At 34.0% G+C, this 20,274-nt stretch overlaps 1 pseudogene; it reads right to left on the reverse strand.

The window, feature by feature from the left end:
- Nucleotides 1-1,259: 1,259 nt before the first annotated feature.
- On the reverse strand, nucleotides 1,260-20,074 carry LOC132482136 (sodium- and chloride-dependent neutral and basic amino acid transporter B(0+)-like; annotated as a pseudogene).
- Between the last annotated feature and the right edge of the window lie 200 nt (nucleotides 20,075-20,274).

The raw sequence follows: 20,274 nt of genomic DNA on the forward strand, positions 1-20,274 counted from the left end.
ACTAATATGTATAAAATGGATAACTAATAAGAACCTGCTATATAAAAAATAAATGAAATTAAATTTTTTTAAAAAGTGGATGGAGCACTTAGAACTCCCATGAGTTGTCAAAAAAAAATCTACGAGTGATATAATATGTTTTCATTATCTTTTGTAAGCAAACTGGGATATAGGACTTTCTAATTTGGCTGCCCTCATTCTTGACAAGTTTCACACGTTTATCTCCTCTAAGTATGTAAATAAGTTACCACCCATAAGTAGTAACTTATTCAGAGAAGACAAAATCATTCTACTTGATCTATTAACTAGAAGTAATCAAAGCTTCTGGATTCCAGTTTCTAGATTTATCACTGGCCATAGGATCCTTAGTTTTCTGTCTTACGTCACTATTTGTAAATAAAGAATGTAACCACTAAGTTCACCTAGAAAAAGTGAGCCATGAATACATGAAGTTTTTAGACATATGAACCAAAAGTATTAAGCTACAGTCATCATATTATATACACAGTCCATTTTTTTCATATATATGGCATTTCTAATTAAGTGAGGCTTTCAATTTTAACACTGTCTTTTAAATATATTGATTTATTTTCCCCAGCATTATGGAAAGGAAGGATTATGTACTAAGAAAATGTAAGCAAGTGATATTTAAAAACTTGTATAATAGAAAATATAATTATTTTCCGGGCCTCCCTGGTGGCGCAGTGGTTGAGAGTCCGCCTGCCGATGCAGGGGATACGGGTTCGTGCCCCGGTCTGGGAGGATCCCATATGCCGCGGAGCAGCTGGGCCCGTGAGCCATGGCCGCTGGGCCTGCGCATCCGGAGCCTGCGCATCCGGAGCCTGTGCTCCGCAAAGGGGGAGGCCACAACAGTGAGAGACCCGCATACCACCAAAAAAAAAAAAAAAATATATATATATATATATATATATATATATATATATATAATTATTTTCTAAATAACCAGTTCATAATAAAGCCTTCAATATATTAGAAAAATATTTTTAATATTTTATTGTCAAATAGAGGCAGCTATGTGTGTGTTAAGATAATCTTAAAAGAAATATAATAATCACATTGCTAAACATTAGTAGATTCACATTTTTATATTACATTCCTGCTTAAATAGGGAAAAAAAGCTCATCATACTATTATGAACCTAGTATATATGTGTTTCTGCTCAACATTCAAATAAATAAAAATTTCCTCTATTCAAAAATAATCATGTTACACAACCACATATTTTTAAAAACTAGATCTCATTCTGGTTTTCTACTGCCACTAATGGTAGGTATTTCATGGTCAGTCTCTTTTTTAGGATCTACCATATTTTTATACTTTTCCCCACGATGTCTTTCCAGGTATGGCCCCCAGTTAGGAGCTGGTCTGCAGCAGCTTACAATGCGCTGAAAAGCAAAGAAAAAAATGAAATTTTAGAGTGTTAAGTCTCCTTGCTAGCCAAAATGAAATAAGAACCATAGAAAAGTAAAAAATGATCATCTAAATTCTTAATATACTGTCTACCAAAAAAATGACACTCAAATGTAACCAATTGTTAATAGAATTGTATGAACTACAAAGCCAAGATAATTGAGTATGTAAATGATTTCAAAAGAAAGTGTTTTGTGAACCCATTCAAGCAACAATATCACTTCATATACTTTCACTGAATTCTCAGACATTTCTATCCTGGCCTTAGGGTGAGGGTTAAGTGAGGATCTAAACCAGTGTATGCCTGGGAAGTTTCAAGAACCAAAGAGAGGGTCAAGCCATTGATCTAGATCCACAAAGCACTCACCTAGATCTTGAACCCAATCTGCCTGCTGAGCCTACCCTGTCATTGTCCTATTGAGATGTCATAATCAACTCCCCTAGACCTCCATGGAAGAGGGATAACTCAGGGTCTAGACTGGGTTCAAGAAAGTTACCAGAGTTTTTCCAGTTTTAACATGCTATTACAGTATGTATTATAACCAGATGAAGTTTTAAGGGTGAAAATTATAGATATAAAGGAAAAAGGTCATTTGCTTTGTGTCATCTCAGTAGAACTCAGTACGGGTATAGATACCATAACTTTTAAAGTATAAATAATATTAACATGCTTACTTGAAGGATGGTTCCTTCAGCTTGAATTATTTTTATAATAGCCATAATTGGAATCCAAATAATGCAGAAAATAATCATACGCAGCCTAGAGCAACTCTCCAGTCAGGGTATGGAATTTGGGCATAATTAGGTCTATGAAATTGTACCAATGACCAGATCAAGATTGCCTGTGAAAGTAAAATATGAAAAGAAAATGGTAAAGATTAAGCTTTATTGCACTAATGATTTCATTTGCACTAAGTATTAGCAATTTGATTCCATTCCTTATCAAAAGCAATTAAAATGAAAATACATTCAAGCCAACTAAGATAATCAGGTAACTAGCCAGAAGATAAAATACTAAATGAACCAATCTAAATAACTTGTATTTGGCTCTGAATAGATTCTTCCAAAATTAGCACTTCCATATACTTATAAAAGATACAAATACTTGTACAACATGTATTTCAATCAAATACTGAAATACAACATGTATTTCACTTATAATAGCATGGTTTTATTCTGTTCTATAAGCTAGCCAGCATATCAATCAATTCAATGAGAATGTAAAGTACACTTTAGTGAACATGCTCTGCACCTTGCTTAGCAGTTGTTTCTATTATTTTCTACTACACAGAGCACCCCTTACTCCACACCCAAAACACACACGCATTCACACATTGGTACATAATTACCAAAGAACCCTTCACTTTCTTATTGAGAAAAAAACAAGCTCAATACATGTTTGGGCAAAACAGTGACTCTTCAAGATGAAAACTAAGGCCAAGTTTTTTAAAAAGTGTTTAAAAAAACCCTACTAGAATGTTGTAGCATTAAAACTAATTATTTAGAAATCTATAAAGCAAACAAAACAAAATGAGCAAAAACTAAAAAATCATCTAGTAGTTCCTCTAAATTTACCTGTCTTGAATTTTATAGATATTCAAGTTTAATTTTAGAATTAAATAGATTAATTTCTTTCATTTCATTACAGTAATTTAAGTTTATTTCACAATTACCATAATTTTACATAACTACGAGAGAATGGCTGAGGGATAGTGGAATCTAATATATATGACTTTATACAAAATAGATGATAATGTATATCATTTAATATCTAATACTTTTGCATTTTAAAGTAAATCCAGTTGTCAAACCTAGTAATCAGTGAAAATTAGCTGGCTAAAAAGTCTAGCTAGATCTTCTAAGTTGGTAAAGCACTTATATTATTATGGAGACTTGTGGAGACTTGTGAAGTAAGGAAAACAATATTTAGTAGCACTGTGAAAATCATTTAGCAAGAATATGGAGCATACAAATATTTTATTTCAGCACACCCAGTTCCCAACCGCTCACTACTTGAACCTGACCTTATAATGTTAAAAACACCCTCTAAAACAAATTCTAGATCAAATTATGTAATGGCCTTTTCTAGGAAAACCTTTAAAGCATGGGGGCAGTGAGAACCAAAGCATCCTCTATAAGGCTTTGCCACTGCCCCACCCCCACCATTATCTCTAGTCCATAGAAATTCTCTGTCCCATTAAGTGTTTATTTTGGCATTCAGCCTTTTACTGTCCTGAGCTTTTATTTAAGGATATCACGTCTATATGTCATGTTTCTCCAAGGAGACATCTTTTGCTTTCCCCCAGCTCCTAAATAGCACCAATTTTTAACATAAACTATTGCCTCTATTGACACATGTGAGTTTCTTTTAGTAATTTCAGATACTAAACACTTCCCATAAAAAATATGCATTAACAACTGAGTGTTGTTTCTTAGCAATTAGTATATTTAGATTGAATTCCTTGAAGGCAGAGACTGGGTCTTAAGCAGAGAGGTTAAGGACATTGTAGATGGCTCAGCATATTTTTTAGGGAATGAGCAAATGACTGGCTTTTAAAAATTTATCCTATTGATAATTTTTAAGTATCTAGGACCTTTAAGTCTATAGGAGCCTGGTTATTTTCTCAAATGGTAACTGTTTAAGCCTATGGCCTCAAAACTAAAACTACAAAGAAAGGCATTGTAATTTAGCCAACTTGGAGGCGCCAGTCATGAAGTAAAAGTTGAAAATCATTACTTTATGACATTAATTTGCCTTACTCTATTCAGTGTGAATAATTCAAGTTTACCTTAGAAGTGTTTAAATATATATATTATTGATACCAAATTCATGGCATGTTAATACTTACCGTCAAAAGGATAGGTGTAATGAAAAACCAGCAAGCTCACCACCATAGCCAGAATATCCACCTTTTTGCTCCAATCATCATTTCTATATCTTCAATGAATCTGTTGCCTCCTAAAAACAACAAAGAGTTCATTCAGCCCTTATTTATACTTTCATTCATTAATCATTGTGGCCCCAAGTCATCTTTCTATGTCTAAACGTTTTCCAATACTACAGCAATGAAGCATATATATACCTTTAACTACATTTTATTCATAATAAATTTTTGTCCAGTATATTATACTTAGCTACTACAGTAAACATAATGAGAAGGAATCAAACTAAGTCATTTTAGTAAAATGTGTAGATAATTCTATAGTCACTATTTACCATAAATCCAGATGATCCCTATTAGTTCCAGTATAGCTGCAATCAAAATGTCCCCTCCAGCACAGAAGTGGTCAATCAGATGAACCCAGTAAATTCCAGCCTACCAAAAAATATCAGTTACTTTTAAGTATATTTTTAATTATTTCTATGATTGATGAGGTACTCAAATTGAATCTTCTAATTTGATTTTAACATATGCTCCTTGGTTTCACCTCTGCCAAAATGCGAAAAGGAATGTTTTCAAATGTGGCTTTAAATATCTCAAACAGGATGTACCTTTTATTCTATACTGACTCACTGTTAAAAAATAAGCATTTAGAATAGTTGATTATCAAAATGATATGCAGTGTGTGCTCTGTAGTAGCTGCCAAGAAATACAGCCTATGTTTATAGTATATAACTTTATTGTAATTGGGGAAATTGTCCATTATTGGGCTTTTTCCCCCTCTGCAAAATATACTTACTATTGAAATTGTGTTATACTGGGGAAAAAACCTGGGCTAAAACTCAGAAAATCTTGATGCAAGTCAGACTTGGACTTGTCACTAAACATCCTCTTAAACCTTGGCTTCCTCATTTAGATTATAGAGTACATTCCAACTAATATTTTGTCTATGAAAAAATACTGTAGTATACCTGAGTCACACAGACGAGGCCAAGGAGAAACAAAATGAAGCAGCAACCCAAAGTTATGGGAACCCTCATTTTCTTCATCACTTTGGGAATTAAATCTTGAATTGTTGTTGTAATCGTTTCTTCAGAAGGGAAAAAATGACATGTCAACTCATTTGCCAATAATTTTAATCACAGAAATCAACTTCTATTAATCAAATTTACAAGTATGTGTTGAGAATATACGCTGGGCCCTACTTCTTACTTTTAAAAATCCACGGGGTCCTTTCTCTTGCCAGTGACCACTCATCAGTTCTGATAAAAATCAAATGGAGCTCTATTTGTTGTTTTTAGTCTGTTTTATAAGGTTTTTCGTTGGTAGCAATTATAAGGTAACAGGTTCCCAAGGGCTGAAGTAGTTTGAAAGAGGGTTATAGGGAAGGAAGAATTCTAGTAGAACTAGCAGTTATTTATATTTGAATAAATAACATGGAGACAGAAAGGCCTTCTAGGTTTAAGAAATAAATGTGTTCGTGAAACAGGGTACTGGCTAAAAGTAGAAGGATATATGAGTAAAAGGATTAAGAAACATATTTGAGATTTTTGAAGGGCTTTGAAAGTCAACTAGAGGAAGCTGGACCTTATCCTGTAAACTATTAAAATGGTTTATGTAAGAGCACAATATGATGAAATTCAGAATCTTTAGGTGTGTACCCTAGGGGAAATCCCTATGTGTACACAGAACCATGTGCAAGAATAGTCATTGCAGCAGTGTGTGTAATTTTTAAAAATTGGAAATAATCCAAATGCCCGTCATTATGGCAACAGATTGTGAATTAATTAGCACTATATGTCTATGTGTCAACATGGATTCATAATACATATAAAAAACAACTGTCAGAATGATATGTATGCTATGAAACTTCACATTTATGTGAAATTTTAAAAATTTATATGTTATTTATGGATACATATAAAATGTATACAAACATGGTCTGAATAACATACATAAGCCATGGTGACAGTTGCTTCTAAGAAGGAAGAAATGTGAATTGTATTAGACAGAGAGACACAGGGGACTTCAAATTTATCTATAACAGTTTAGTTTTCTAAAAAATATCTGAAGCAAATATAAAATATTAATCTCTGCTCCTTTTGGGTGTCTGATACATGAGTACTTTGGATTTTTCCATATTTAAAACTTAAGTTAAAAGGAACTTTCAGAAAGATGATTCTGAGAGTAAAAGCTAGAGGGAGGCAACAAGGGTAAGAAAAGGATGTTTTTAAGTAGAGGAAACATGAGTAAAATATAAGAGGGATATGTTAACATTGGGAGTATTACTTACCAACGGAAGCAAACTGCGAGTCGAGACCCAAAGTCAAAAGCATGAAGAAAAATAATATGGACCAAAATGGCCCACCTGGGAGTTGAGCTAGAGCTTCTGGATAAGCAATGAATGCCAAATCAAAACCTAAGAAAAATGAATGGCATTTTCATTTAAAATTAGTTGCCAAGAAAACTCACATATTTGAACATTTTCAAAATAAGATACTAGAAAAACCTCATTTTAATTTGGCAACCCAATCCATAATATACATTCTTTAGCAACTGTTTCACTTTCACTTTTAAAAGCGTTTGACTGGGTTGTTCTACGATGTGATAATGTGAACATATGACGTGAATTAAGCTAGTGAGATAAATTTTGTAAATGGTACATTTCTCACATAGGAAATCTTAACTATATCAATGATTTTGTTCAGCTGATTTTATTTATTTTTTAATTAATGAAGAACAATTGTCTTAAATGCCAGAAACCTAAATTAGGTCACCTTAGCCTAGAAATTCTAAAAAAAATTACACTATCAAGAAAGATATGTTCATGGAATTAACTTTTTAGTCTTTAACTCTCTTTCCAAATGTTTACCCAAAATCACTATAGGTAGTGCCATTTAATTATTTTTTTCACTGTACATTTCACAGTCGTGTAGTGCCATTTTATTTTTTTTATTGAAGTATAGTTGATTTACAATCTTATGTTAGTTTCAGATATACAGCATAGTGATTCAGTAGTTTTTGCAGATTATACTCCATTATAGGTTATTACAAGGTAATGGGTGTAATTTTAGTGCCGTTTTAATTATTATATGGATACCTGCAAAATTGTATGTAATGAAACTATAAATTGAATCTTATTTTCTATTTGTTTTATTTGTTTTTATTTTTGATTTATTTTAAACATTTTATCAAGAAGGCCCTTTTTTTTATACAGCAGGTTCTTATTAGTCATCAATTTTATATACATCAGTGTATACATGTGAATCCCAATCGCCCAATTCATTCTATTTGATGTATGTTACCTTTAGAGATGCTTTATTAAAAAATTTCAGTCATGTTATATGATACTCAGTTTTAAGTATTTTAAGTTTCTCCAACCTCCCAGAGGACTGATCTAGGAGTCAGGAGAATTAGCTTCTAGCCTAGGCTCTGTCACTTCCTAATGATTCGATCTTCTGCAAGACATAACATTTCTGTGCATCAATCCACTCCTCTGTAAATGAGGAGCTGGATACTAGATGATCTCCAAAGTCCTTTCTAGTCCTAACATTCTATTCTCATTCATCAATCTCTCCATCAAATGATACTAACCATAAATAGAAATTTAATAAGAAAGTCCTACTTAAAACAACCCTAGAACTCTGTTCCTGAGAATCTTTAGCCAGATAATTAAGCATCCCTAGTTAATGTCTTTAAAGTTAGGAAGTTCACTAATCAGATTCCTTTCAAGTTGGACACAGCTGTATACTCAGTCAGTTGTGTTTCTATCTGTATGACATTTGTGCGTTTTAAAATTCAGACCTAATAGTGTAATTTTACGTGGATTAATTTTTATATATAGTCTCTTATATATTCATATATACATATTAACACACACATGTATATATATATGTATGTGTATATAGATATACATACACACAAATGAAGATAATGCACGTAAAGTGAATAGCATGATGCCTGATACTTGCAATTGTGCAGTAAGTAGTTCCTATTAAGGACTAAACAAAATTTGGAAAAGATATTCTTAAACAAGTGTTCTGTAATGTATTGTTGTTTCTGAGATCATCTAAGAATTATTAAATCATTAAAACAATCAAGTTATATAAGATGAAATGAGAAAGAAAACACAATACCCTAAATCTTGAGTGCTTTAATTGCTGTAAAATAGATCAGTGTTTCTTAAATGAGCTATATTGAGTTAATCAAAGTTAATAATATATAGCATTACATACCTGATTTTACAACTTGAGACTTCCTTTCCAGATATATGAGCCATGTGTCCCAATATAGAAAAAATAGCAAATCCAGTGAACACACTAGTGAGGCAATTTGTCAAACAAATTACAATGGCATCTGAGAAGCAGTTGTTATTGAACTTATTGTAAGATAACAGAGCAACTAAAACACCCCAAGCCACTGACAAGGAATAAAATATCTGTGTGGCAGCATCTTTCCAAACCTACAAGAGAAAATAATATTTAAAAATACACTCTTAATTTTTCATTTGTATAAAATATTTCATATATACAAATGAATAAATATTCATACAAGAACAAAATAAATACCCAAGTACCCACTACTCAGCTTAAGAAATAAAATGTTACTAGTCTATTAAAGCCTCCCTGTGCCCCTTCCTGATCATATCACTCTTCCAACCTCAGTGGTAACTGCTATCCTGACTTCTGTGTTTATCATTTCTTCAATTTTCTTTATATTTTTACTAACCTAAGCAATATGGCATTTAGCTTTACATGTTTCTGAGTTTATAGAAAAGTTTTCTTAAAGCATATAAACTTATACAACCTGCTTTTTCCATTCAGTAGTGTATGAGATTTATCCATTATCAATTTGAACCACATGAAATTTCAATTTTGTAAGTCAAAAATGAAAGAATATAGGCAAATTCATATGGTTCAATTAAATGTATGTAGTTCTGAACATTTTTTTCCACTGCTGTATTGCCCCACTAAATATTGCCAAATTGTGCTCCAAAGTAGTTGCATCACTTTGCACTGCCACCAGCTGGTATGAGAGTTCCCATTCCCCTACATCCTTGCCAACACTGGTCAGAATTTTTAATACTGTCCAAATTAGTGGCTGTGAAATGAGTTTTGATAACCCTAAGTACTTTATAAGGTTTAGCATGTTTTTATGTGTATATATATATTCCATAGTCTTTTCCTGTGAAATTCCTGTTCATACTTTTTGCCAATTTTTTGTTTGGGTTATTTGCCTTATTTGAGCTCTAGGAATTCTTTATGTAGTTCGGATTCTAATCCTTTAGCTGTTATATATGTTAGTATTTTTCTCCCAATTTGTGGCTTATATTTTTCACCTCTTAACATTGTGTCCTTTGACGAACCAAAGATTTTGTTTTAATGTAACTGAAGGTATTCATCTTTGATTTTATGTATTGTTCTTGATTTCTCTGACTTAAAAAAAGAATCCTTAGCCCAAGGTCATAAAGCTACTATCCTATATTTTCTTCTAAAAACTTAAAGTTTTGCTTATATCCTTAAGTTTTCAGTTCACCTGAAATTGATATTATGCATATTAAATTAGAAATCCCAACACACTGTTTTCTAAATGGAATATCAATTATCTGAAGATAATTGATATTATCAATTATGTCCAAAGATAATTGATATTTTCAATTATATCATTTGGATATCAATTTTATATCAATTGGATAGTCCATCCCTTTCCCACTGACCTGCATCCCCACCTCTGCCACATATCAATATCCATATGTTCATGAATCTGTTTCCGAGATTACTATTCTGTGCCACAGGTCTGTATGTCTATACCTAGGCTAACACCACATTGTTTTTATACCTATAGCATTATAATATTGTTTCATATCTGGTAGGACAAGTCTTCCTCACTTCCTCAGAAACACCTTGCTTTTTTGCCTTTTCTCCTTTGCATAAATTTTAGAATAAATTTTCAAGTTCCATGGAAACGGTGCTGGGAATTTGGTTGCAATTCTATTTACTCCACATATCAACTTGGGGACAATAAAAACATTACTTCTTAACAAGGGTGGTACTAGGCAGTTTTTGAAGAATGATGATACATTTAGGCATCCCCTCAGTCATCCAGTACCCTCATTCCATGTTTTGATTAGAGCCCCACGTGGCTGGCCTCATCTCTCCATCTAATTCGACCCCTTTATCATTCCCCCTTTCACAATTTACCCCTCCTATGTCTCTGCTAAAGGACAATAATAAATCTTGAAACAAACCTAGGTAAATCCATTTTAATAGTAAAATTCTGTAGATATAACATTACCCCAAAGAAAAATCTAATTGTGAAGACTTCACATAATAGGGCTGGCACATATGTAGGCAAAAGTGTGCTTTTAGTCCATCTGAAAACAGGACTGGTCAGTGGAAGGCAGGCCGTATAACATGCTGACTAACAGTTCTTGCTCTGGAGTCAAAAAGAATGAAGCCTAAATCCAGTACGTCTCACTTTCATTGAATTTGATTTATTTAACATCTTCAAGCCTGTTTCATCATCTATAAAGTAGAGATGATGATGATGATAATAATAGTAGTAATAATTATGTGTCCTAGGAAGGATGTGAGAATTAAATGAGATAACATATGTAAAGCAATTAGTAGGATACTCAGTGATAATTATTATTGTTTTTATGGAAAAGAAACATAAATTGATACTCGGTTTCTTTTGTGGAAGTTAAAAACAATAATTTTCTCCTTGAAAGATATGTAATCTATTTCCAATTTCAATTGAAATAAAGTTGTTAGGAGTGAAATAAATACTTACTAGGTCTTCAGAATACAGCTTGATGTTAGATTATTATTACATTTTATTTCTCACATGATTTTGTTAAGTAGAAGTGAAATATATATATAATATATATACTGGCAGGAAGCCAGTAGGAAGTAAAATGGATGGATAAATAGATGGATAGATAGACAGCTAGATCACGGTTAGTTCACTTATATATAACAAAATCATGTGAGAAAAAATGCTCTTTTATTTCTTAGGCGGTTGTACATATTAAGAAATGAGCAACAGGCTTAGTTGGTCTCTCAGCTGCTTTGACTTGATACATTATGTATGAATATGTGAGTTGGGGGAAGGAGGCTGCAGGTCGTGTGGCAGGTCTGGGATGTGTAAGAATGCTACTGCATACCATGATGTACCTAGGCTGCAAATAAAAGTGAAATATAGTTCCAAACATAGTTATAATCTCTGTATCTACCCATCTCATAGCTATATACAAGATTATTAGTTGAGTGATTAGGAAACCTTAATTCAAGATGCAAAAGCAGGCTATGTAGATTTAATTAAATGTGACTCTTCCTGGGTCTCAACTTCATCACTGTAAAATGACGGATTTGGGCTTCCCTGGTGGCGCAGTGGTTGAGAGTCCGCCTGCCGATGCAGGGGACACGGGTTCGTGCCCCGATCCCGGAAGATCCCACATGCCGCGGAGCGGCTGGGCCCGCGAGCCATGGCCGCGGAGCCTGTGTGTCCGGAGCCTGTGCTCCGCAACGGGAGAGGCCACAGCAGTGAGAGGCCCGCGTACAGCAAAAAAAAAAATAAAATAAAAAAATAAAATGACGGAGTTAGTAAAATAGTCACTGGAGGCCCCTCTAGCTATAAATTTCTATGGTTCTCTACTCTCCTAGAAATATCAGTAGAGTTCAAATACTTAAAGAAAAGGAAAAAATATATACTTATGATTGCATGTTTAGAATATGGATTGGAGAAGAATAAAAAACATCTAAGAAAAAATTCTCATTGCCAGCAGACCCAAAGAAGGCATGAGGGTAGTGTTTGTGTTGGGGAGAGGAGGTAGGATGATTAAACTGTATGTTTCATAAGGAGCTTTAGGCTTAGCTCTGATGTTTTAAAGACAATAGAGACACCGAAACACAGACCAGTATGAAATAGTCATATAAAATTTTCTGGATAGTTTCATGGAGCTATAAAGCCCAGGTGATCTGAGGCTTGTAAAAGCCACTTAAAGGAATATCAAAGGGGTTTTTCAACTGTGCTCCATGTTATGAGGTTTAAAGAAAATGGAGGGTCCACTTCTTAGGGAAAATGTTGCATCTACAATAATATAGTATTATATAACAGCAATAATTAAAATACTTGTGTCCTCATATTTATATAACAGTTTACCATTTCAAAGAACATTAACATATTTTATCTTGTTTAATAACCTAACAGAGGGAAGATGGTGAGTCCCAACTTCCATTTTATTTGCTTCTCATGCATTACCAAAAATGGTCTAGATGGAAAGAGACTAACAGACAAGATTAAAAGATATGAGGCCCAAGATAAATGAAGAAATCAATAGTGGTCTACGGACACATCAAACTATGTTAATCTCCAGCACATAAACAATAAAAGTTCATGGTTCTAAAATAATTTAGGGTTTTTTGGTTAATTATTGAGTAAAAATTATTTGGACACACAGAAGGTAACTGAAGGCCAGAGACTGACCTCTCAATTTTCAAAAAGGTAAAGGATGGATTTCCATGACTAAAAACTGATAAATTTGACTTGCTTACCAGAAATGTTCTACAACAAATAATTAAATATCCAGATTGTGAGTATTTAGAAAGTCACAATTGCTGGAAATTAGCATGAGTTCCACAAAGAATACCATAGCATTTCCATTTCCATAGCCTAATATCCATTTTGGCTAACACTACTAATATGGTAGATATTATAGTGTTTCTTGATTTTAATGTAATATCGTGGGGTTTTACCTGACCAGAAGCTTAATGTGTTCCAAGAATGTGACATGACTACTAAAAAAGTGAAACTGTTATTAGCCTGTATCAATAGAAGCATAGTATATAGAGTACACTTACAGACAATGCTGTCTGCAGTCAAAATTGTAAAAGATTTTATGTACCTATGATACACACAGCCATTGTCTGGAGATGGACTAATATTATAAGGGGTTACCAATTCATATTCATGGCGCATATTTATGTGTCTGGTACAAGTAACAGTTTTGTTTATGGAATGCTTCATCCATTTCAAATTTATGTTTTAACTTCATAATATTAACTTTTGATACTAACTTTTGAAGACAATTAAAATTTATATTAGACCATTAAACCATCAGCTATAATCTTTAAATCTACTACGAGTTTATCTGATAAGTCACATAGCCCTAGTCATCAATTTGTGGGTATTCATGCATGAAATATTCTTTTTCAGATTAATAAGCCCCAAATCCTTTTGGTCAAATAGAATCAGTTTGAATAAAATGACTTTGAAAATCCTATTGCTAAAAATGATTGTCTCACTTCCAATAAGAGAGCATTAGTGCCATGTTCAATAGTTAAATCAGACATCCTAGGGGACGGAAACACTAATAAACTTAAGTACATATTCTTTTGCACGCTACTATATTATGACACTCCATGGCAATCAAAGATTTTCAATATTGGCTTTTAAGTTTTACCTCCTCAGATAATTTGAAATCCAAATTGTCTTACCTCAGCTTCCCTAAGTTTTGTAAAATTTGACTGTGCTCCAATATAGTATGAAATGCCTTTTGATGCACCATCCAGAGTTGCCCCTCGGATCAGCAGGATGAGCAAGGCAACATAGGGGAAAATAGCTGTAAAATATACCACCTACCAAGAAGAACAACCAAAAGCTAATGTTATTTTTTTAAATCATGGTGTATAATTATATACAAATAAAGTTATTAGCCAGTTGAAATTAGTAAAATAAAGTATCAAAGATTTCATTAGGTTATTAATGTCCGATAATACTAATACCAATGTGGGCATAACTTTCTCTTTCTGTTCTCACCACTCTCAAATGATCCACTTTCAAAACACTCTGATGTATGAAGCAATATTTACCAGGTTTGTGTTGTAAATACTCAATACATTAACAATGGTGACTTGGAATCTAGATCGAGTGCCTTCCTAAATGTATCCTAATAAATGTCTGAGGGGACTGAATAGCACCTCTTGGTAAATTACTGCATTGATGTGGGAAGGGAAATGATTTTAAACCCTGCTATGATACTCAATCCCCAAGGAGAAGGAAAATCTCCTAGTAGGTGTCCAAATCCCACGAAAGTTGATTAAGTGAATACTTAATCAACACTTGCTATTATTATCCTTAAAGCTACCATTAAGAGAGTTTGATAGCACACATATATACGTGTGAACTGCTTGTGTCCTAGATAATACATGGTTCCAGATGAGCAGACTGCCTTTGAGGCTGGCTTTTCATTAATGTGGATGATTTCTTTGGTCCATAGATGTCCTATGTTTGACAATATGCCCAAGGAGATGATTTAAACAAGTCATCCAGAGACCAATAAAAATTAATTGCGTGGATAAATGGCTTTTAATGGATTCTTTCAATATTAACATCAAAAAGGAGCCAAAGGTTTCAAAAATGTGCAATTGCAACATTATTTTGGAAAGTTTCCACTGACTTTGTGATGTTCACTGTGTTTTTCTGATCTAACAGCATGTCTCATTACAATGTAACATTAATTGACTGTGCTAGATATTGTACCAGAACACAAAGATAGTATCCACAGTTATTCCTGTCGTCTTTCTTTACGGAAATTTCAGTCTAGTAGTTACAAACACATACACATTTACTTTTCTGAGTACTGTCCAACTGCTCACAGAGAAAATTTCATACTGTTCTCTGAAATTGCCACAATGTTCTCTGAAAGTTTAAAAAATAAAACAATGAAGTGGGAAATGTTTTTCAGAAGAGGACTCTGCTGAGACAAGGTTCTGAGTCAATTTTGGCAAGCTTTAAGAGAACAATGGTATAGTTTTTTTCCTTCTCTCTCTAACAAGGAGAATCCTGACACTGTCACCCTATATAACCTATATAACAAGGATCTAAACTTTCCAAACCAAACATTGCAATATATAATTCCATTCAAGATGCTTCTTTATTATAGTAGGACAGAAATACTCCCAAGCCTCAGAATGCTGTATCAGCTAGAAGGGCCCAAGTTTAGAGAAATTGCACACATCTAGTACTAATTTTTGCTTGTTTTGTTTTATTTTTAATAATAGCAGGGTTCTTATGTATTTTCTTAGAGCGAGGCTGCCTACTTAGAAAGCTTTTCACACATTTGAATGTTCCCATCATAGAAAAAACATGCATTTGGTACTACCTGGCATTGAACTACAATGAAATTGGAAAACAGCTACATCAATGTCTAATGTGTTTTCTAAATTACCTTCCCAGAAGACTTGATTCCTCTAAATAGTGCTGCTCCAACTATGAGCCAGGCCAGAAGAAGACGAAGTGCTAAATACCACACAATGACTCCAGTCTCATCCAATCCACTTGACCGTTGGCGCCACTTTACTGAAAACACATAAGCCCTTTGATGAACACACAATCACTTGTCTTTTTTTTTTTTTTTTTTTTTTTTGCGGTACGCGGGCCTCTCACTGTTGCAGAGCACAGGCTCTGGACGCGCAGGCTCAGCTGCCATGGCTCATGGGCCAAGCCGCTCCGCGGCAGGTGGGATCTTCCCAGACCGGGGCTCAAACCCTTGTCCCCTGCATCGGCAGGCGGACTCTCAACCACTGCGCCACCAGGGAAGCCCCACAATCACTTGTCTTAATACATTGAATTTTTTAATATCTTTCATCCAGGGAGAAGCTTCATGAGTACTTTATTAATACATCAACATTGTGTGAGTATTTTATTGATACAGTTGTATGGAGGGGCAAACATAGTTCAGTGAAAAATTAGGCTCTGAACTTTCTGGTCAACTGCAGCCAATCCAAAGTTCCAAACCCCAGAATAAAAGACACACTCATTCCTTTAGCTATGATTTTACCCTAATATTTCAAAGCCCCTGTATGGAAAGAATTTAACCTTACATCAGATTATTTCATTTTACTTGTTACGGTAGTTTTTTCTCAAGTTCAAATGATGGAGAAAACATTTAAATTGTATTAAATATTTTCTTATTCATCATACTTGTAGTTATCAAACCTAAATGGTCCCATTATTTTTACCTTTTTCAAAGGTATAATTCCATGATTTCCACTAGGGACATATATGGATCTAGGATTTTAATTCTTAGCTTGATATTTGGAACATTTCAAGGTCCAAATTTTAAAAGGGTCACAAAGAGCAACAACATGGAGCTGAGGAAGAGCTCATTACAGCAATAGTCAAAGAAGTTATGTAAGGGTAAAGGGTAGGTATACAGTAAGGAGATAAAAGAGAGCTCAGTTAAAATTAATAAAAGCACATATAACCCCAAACATCTATTTTTGCCATATAATGACAATTATAAGCAAAATGGATAATGAAGAATCTCCGCCTTAAATAGCAATTTTGCCCCCAATATTACTCATCACCCACCTGTTTATCATTAGAACTTGCTCATTAGAGTCTAAAAGTTGCATATTTTTCCTTCACAGCAATGCCCTAGCTTATAGCTAATAAACACTGTATAAATCATCACTGAGAACATTGTGCCCATTTAATAACTAATTTATAAATGACAATCTATTAACTATGAGCTAATTTTGCAGGCTACTACTACTCACACAGGCTAGGTAAACATTTGAGTCAAACGAAGTATAATTTGCTCTGACTTGACTCCCCCCGCCCTTTTTTTTCTACTTATATGGGTTAAGAAAAGAGCGGATCAATATTTTATGGTTATAAACATTTTTAATAACATCCGTTTAAGGTGTAGATAATTTACTGTACTCACTTCCAATATTGTTCACTGGGAAGCCGCCCTGGCTGATAAACTTCACTTCCATTGATGCAGGTAAAATTGTTGGCGTCTACCCAGCTTTTATTCACTTGGAAGATTTCACCTAGCTTTATACTCACATTACAATGTGTCACTAAAAATTAGAAAAAAGAATACATACACAGACACATACTTAGTTTTAGAAGAGTACTTACCTGGAAAAAAAAAGTTTTAATGATGAAACATTTAAAGTACTGTCTAAATTGTTACTTGGTGAAGGTGGAGTAGAAATCTTACAAATGGAATAAGCCATGCACATTCAGCATCTGAAATCCTCTCTACTACTAAGCTGGGGGTGAGTATGAAAATATCTGCTTTTTTAAATTGTGGTTCTATTTAGAGTAATAACAGCTATAGAGTAACAATCATTTCAGTTGGGACTTAGTGCTCTAAGGAGCTTTTCATATGTGGACTTATTTAACCTATATAGATAAATGACACCTTTAAATTCCTAAGAGGTGTTAAATCTTTATCACTTTATCCTCCAATATACACAGGCAATCTCAGTGGTAATAGTCTACAATATGGATGCTACATTGTCCCAAAGATTAGCAACACTCAACCATCAACTGAAACACTACTACTATCATAAATAGTGCTTTTCTCTCTTACCACTTTCCCATTTTCTTCCTTTTCTTGATGCCCACAACTTAGGCCTGCAAGAAGTACTCCAAGTAGTGGTTTAGCCTTACTGGGTGCCCTCAGAAATTAACATATTGCATTAATCAATTTTCAGGTTATACATGCTTTATTCTGCTTTTATCAATAACCTATGGTTCACTTAAAATTGAACCTAAATTGGTTAGAAAATGATTTAACCCTTTAATCTTCTTAGAAAATATAAAAGACTGATGCAGAGTTAATAATATTTTTTTAAATAAATAAATGAATTTTACCTACAGGAGATCTGCTACAGGTTTTATCTGCCCAATAAGAACAAGTTTTCCATGGTAGTTCACGTTGAAAAGAAGCAAACATGTAGTAAAGACTATGGGCAATTATGACATTATAATAGATTGTCACAAAAATGGATATCAGGACCATTGTAATCCCCACACCTGGAAAAGAGAACAATTAAAATAAAAAACAAGTGAAATTTGTTGTCCTACTTATTAAAGCTGCATCTCAATTTCCACAAAATCTATTTTAAAATGAGAAAACTGTTTCAAACAATGTTTTCTCTCTCTCTCTCTCTCTCTCTTTTTTATGTGGGGAGGCACTACTACTGTCTGAGTAGCTTTCTTCTCAAAATTATTTTGATGATTGACTTTCTGAGACAGTTTTTGAGTTGATCAGAAAAAGGTTCTAAGATCAAAGACCTGTATTAAGCCATCAAATTCACATAAGGGAAAAACATGTTCATTATTCTTTCTTATTAAGTCTGTAAATTCTGGTCAGAGTGGATATTACTAAAAAAAATTATTCAAAGCTCATATCCTATCGACTGGCTGACCAATACTTCCCTCTTCATCTATAAACCAGCATTTTTAAAAACATCTTTATTATAATTGCTTTACAGTAGTGTAGTAGTTTCTGCTTTATAACAAAGTGAATCAGCTATACATATACATATATCTCCATGTTTCCTCCCTCTTGCATCTCCCTCCCTCCCACCCTCCCTATCCCACCCCTCTAGGTGGTCACAAAGCACGGAGCTGATCTCCCTGTGCTATGTGGCTGCTTCCCACTAGCTAGCTATTTTACGTAAACTGGGACCAAATGAGAGAGTGGCATGGACATATATAAACCAACATTTTGACAAGTAGAAGATAAATCCTTTGAATGAATGTCCTAAAAGGAGAGTGTACAGCATTTCTACAAGTGCATGTAAAGAAAATTCAATAATTCAGTAACAATCGAAATTTAAACTTCTGAAATTCCTTTAACTCAGTAGTTTCAAAATACAGCAAGCATATTGAATGTAGCTCCTATGTTAAGACTAGCTTTTGTGACAAAGCAAGAGAGTGGCATGGACATATATACACTACCAAACGTAAAATAGATAGCTAGTGGGAAGCAGCCACATAGCACAGGGAGATCAGCTCGGTGCATCGTGACCACCTAGAGGGGTGGGATAGGGAGGGTGGGAGGGAGGGAGACGCAAGGGGGAAGAGATATGGGAACATATGTATATGTATAACTGATTCACTTTGTTACAAAGCAGAAACTAACACACCATTGTAAAGCAATTATACTCCAATAAAGATGTTAAAAAAAAAAGATCAAAGAGACATATCAACAAAGAAAAAAAAAGAGTAGCTTTTGAGGTAGCTTCCTTAATATTCCAGCACTATATTCTATACACCTCGCTATAAATACATTTTTGATGTTACACTGAAACCTTTACAAGTAGTTTTCAGCAGCTAGCACATACCAAAATGATATCTAATCTTCAAACAGAAAGGCTATTGGATGTTTAATAACAATGAAAGCATTTAAAAAAAACCTCTCCTAGTGTCCTATTCCATGAGGAGCATCCAAGAAAAACTAGTGACCTGCCCTTCAACTCTTCTGAATGAGGCGTTCTAAAGGATATGCAAAAGCAAGAAGACAAAGACCACATATGAAGTAGAAAAAAAGCCAGAGCCATAAAGTGAATGCACAAGACTGTGTGCCAAGAGCATTCAAAAGGTGAAAACAGGAAAATAATGACACCTTTACAACTCTCTCATATCCTTCTTAACCCCTACCGTATCTGCAGCCCAAGCTAAAGAGAAATATAAATTAACATTTGATTTCTAAATTCGACAGTGTCAAATAGTCAGAAAAGCAACGTATGCCCTTTTTCCTTTAATATGAGGACAGCTATACGCAGGAATAGACCAATAAGCACAATAAGGAAAACACTTTAATACCAACCTTGAAACAATGGTAGAATCCTCCAAACTGAAACTGGACCTAAGCTAGCAAATTGTCCCAGTGAGCACTCTAGGAAGAACAAAGGTAAACCAGCCAGTGCTAGCATAATCGCATAAGGTATCAAGAAGGCACCTAGAAAACACACACAAAGAACAAAAGCACTATTATATGCCCAAATCTTGATGGCACTTTGACAACTAGCACAACATTTTGAAAGCATTCTGATATAGCGGAGTCAGAGAGTACTGGGTTTAAGCTCCAAATTTACTACTGTCTGTGAGAAAATAGTTGATTCTCTAAATCTTGGATTCCTCATCCATGAAA

The sequence above is a fragment of the Mesoplodon densirostris genome, chromosome X (assembly GCF_025265405.1).
Source record: "Mesoplodon densirostris isolate mMesDen1 chromosome X, mMesDen1 primary haplotype, whole genome shotgun sequence".
Classification (NCBI taxonomy): Eukaryota; Metazoa; Chordata; class Mammalia; order Artiodactyla; family Ziphiidae; genus Mesoplodon; species Mesoplodon densirostris.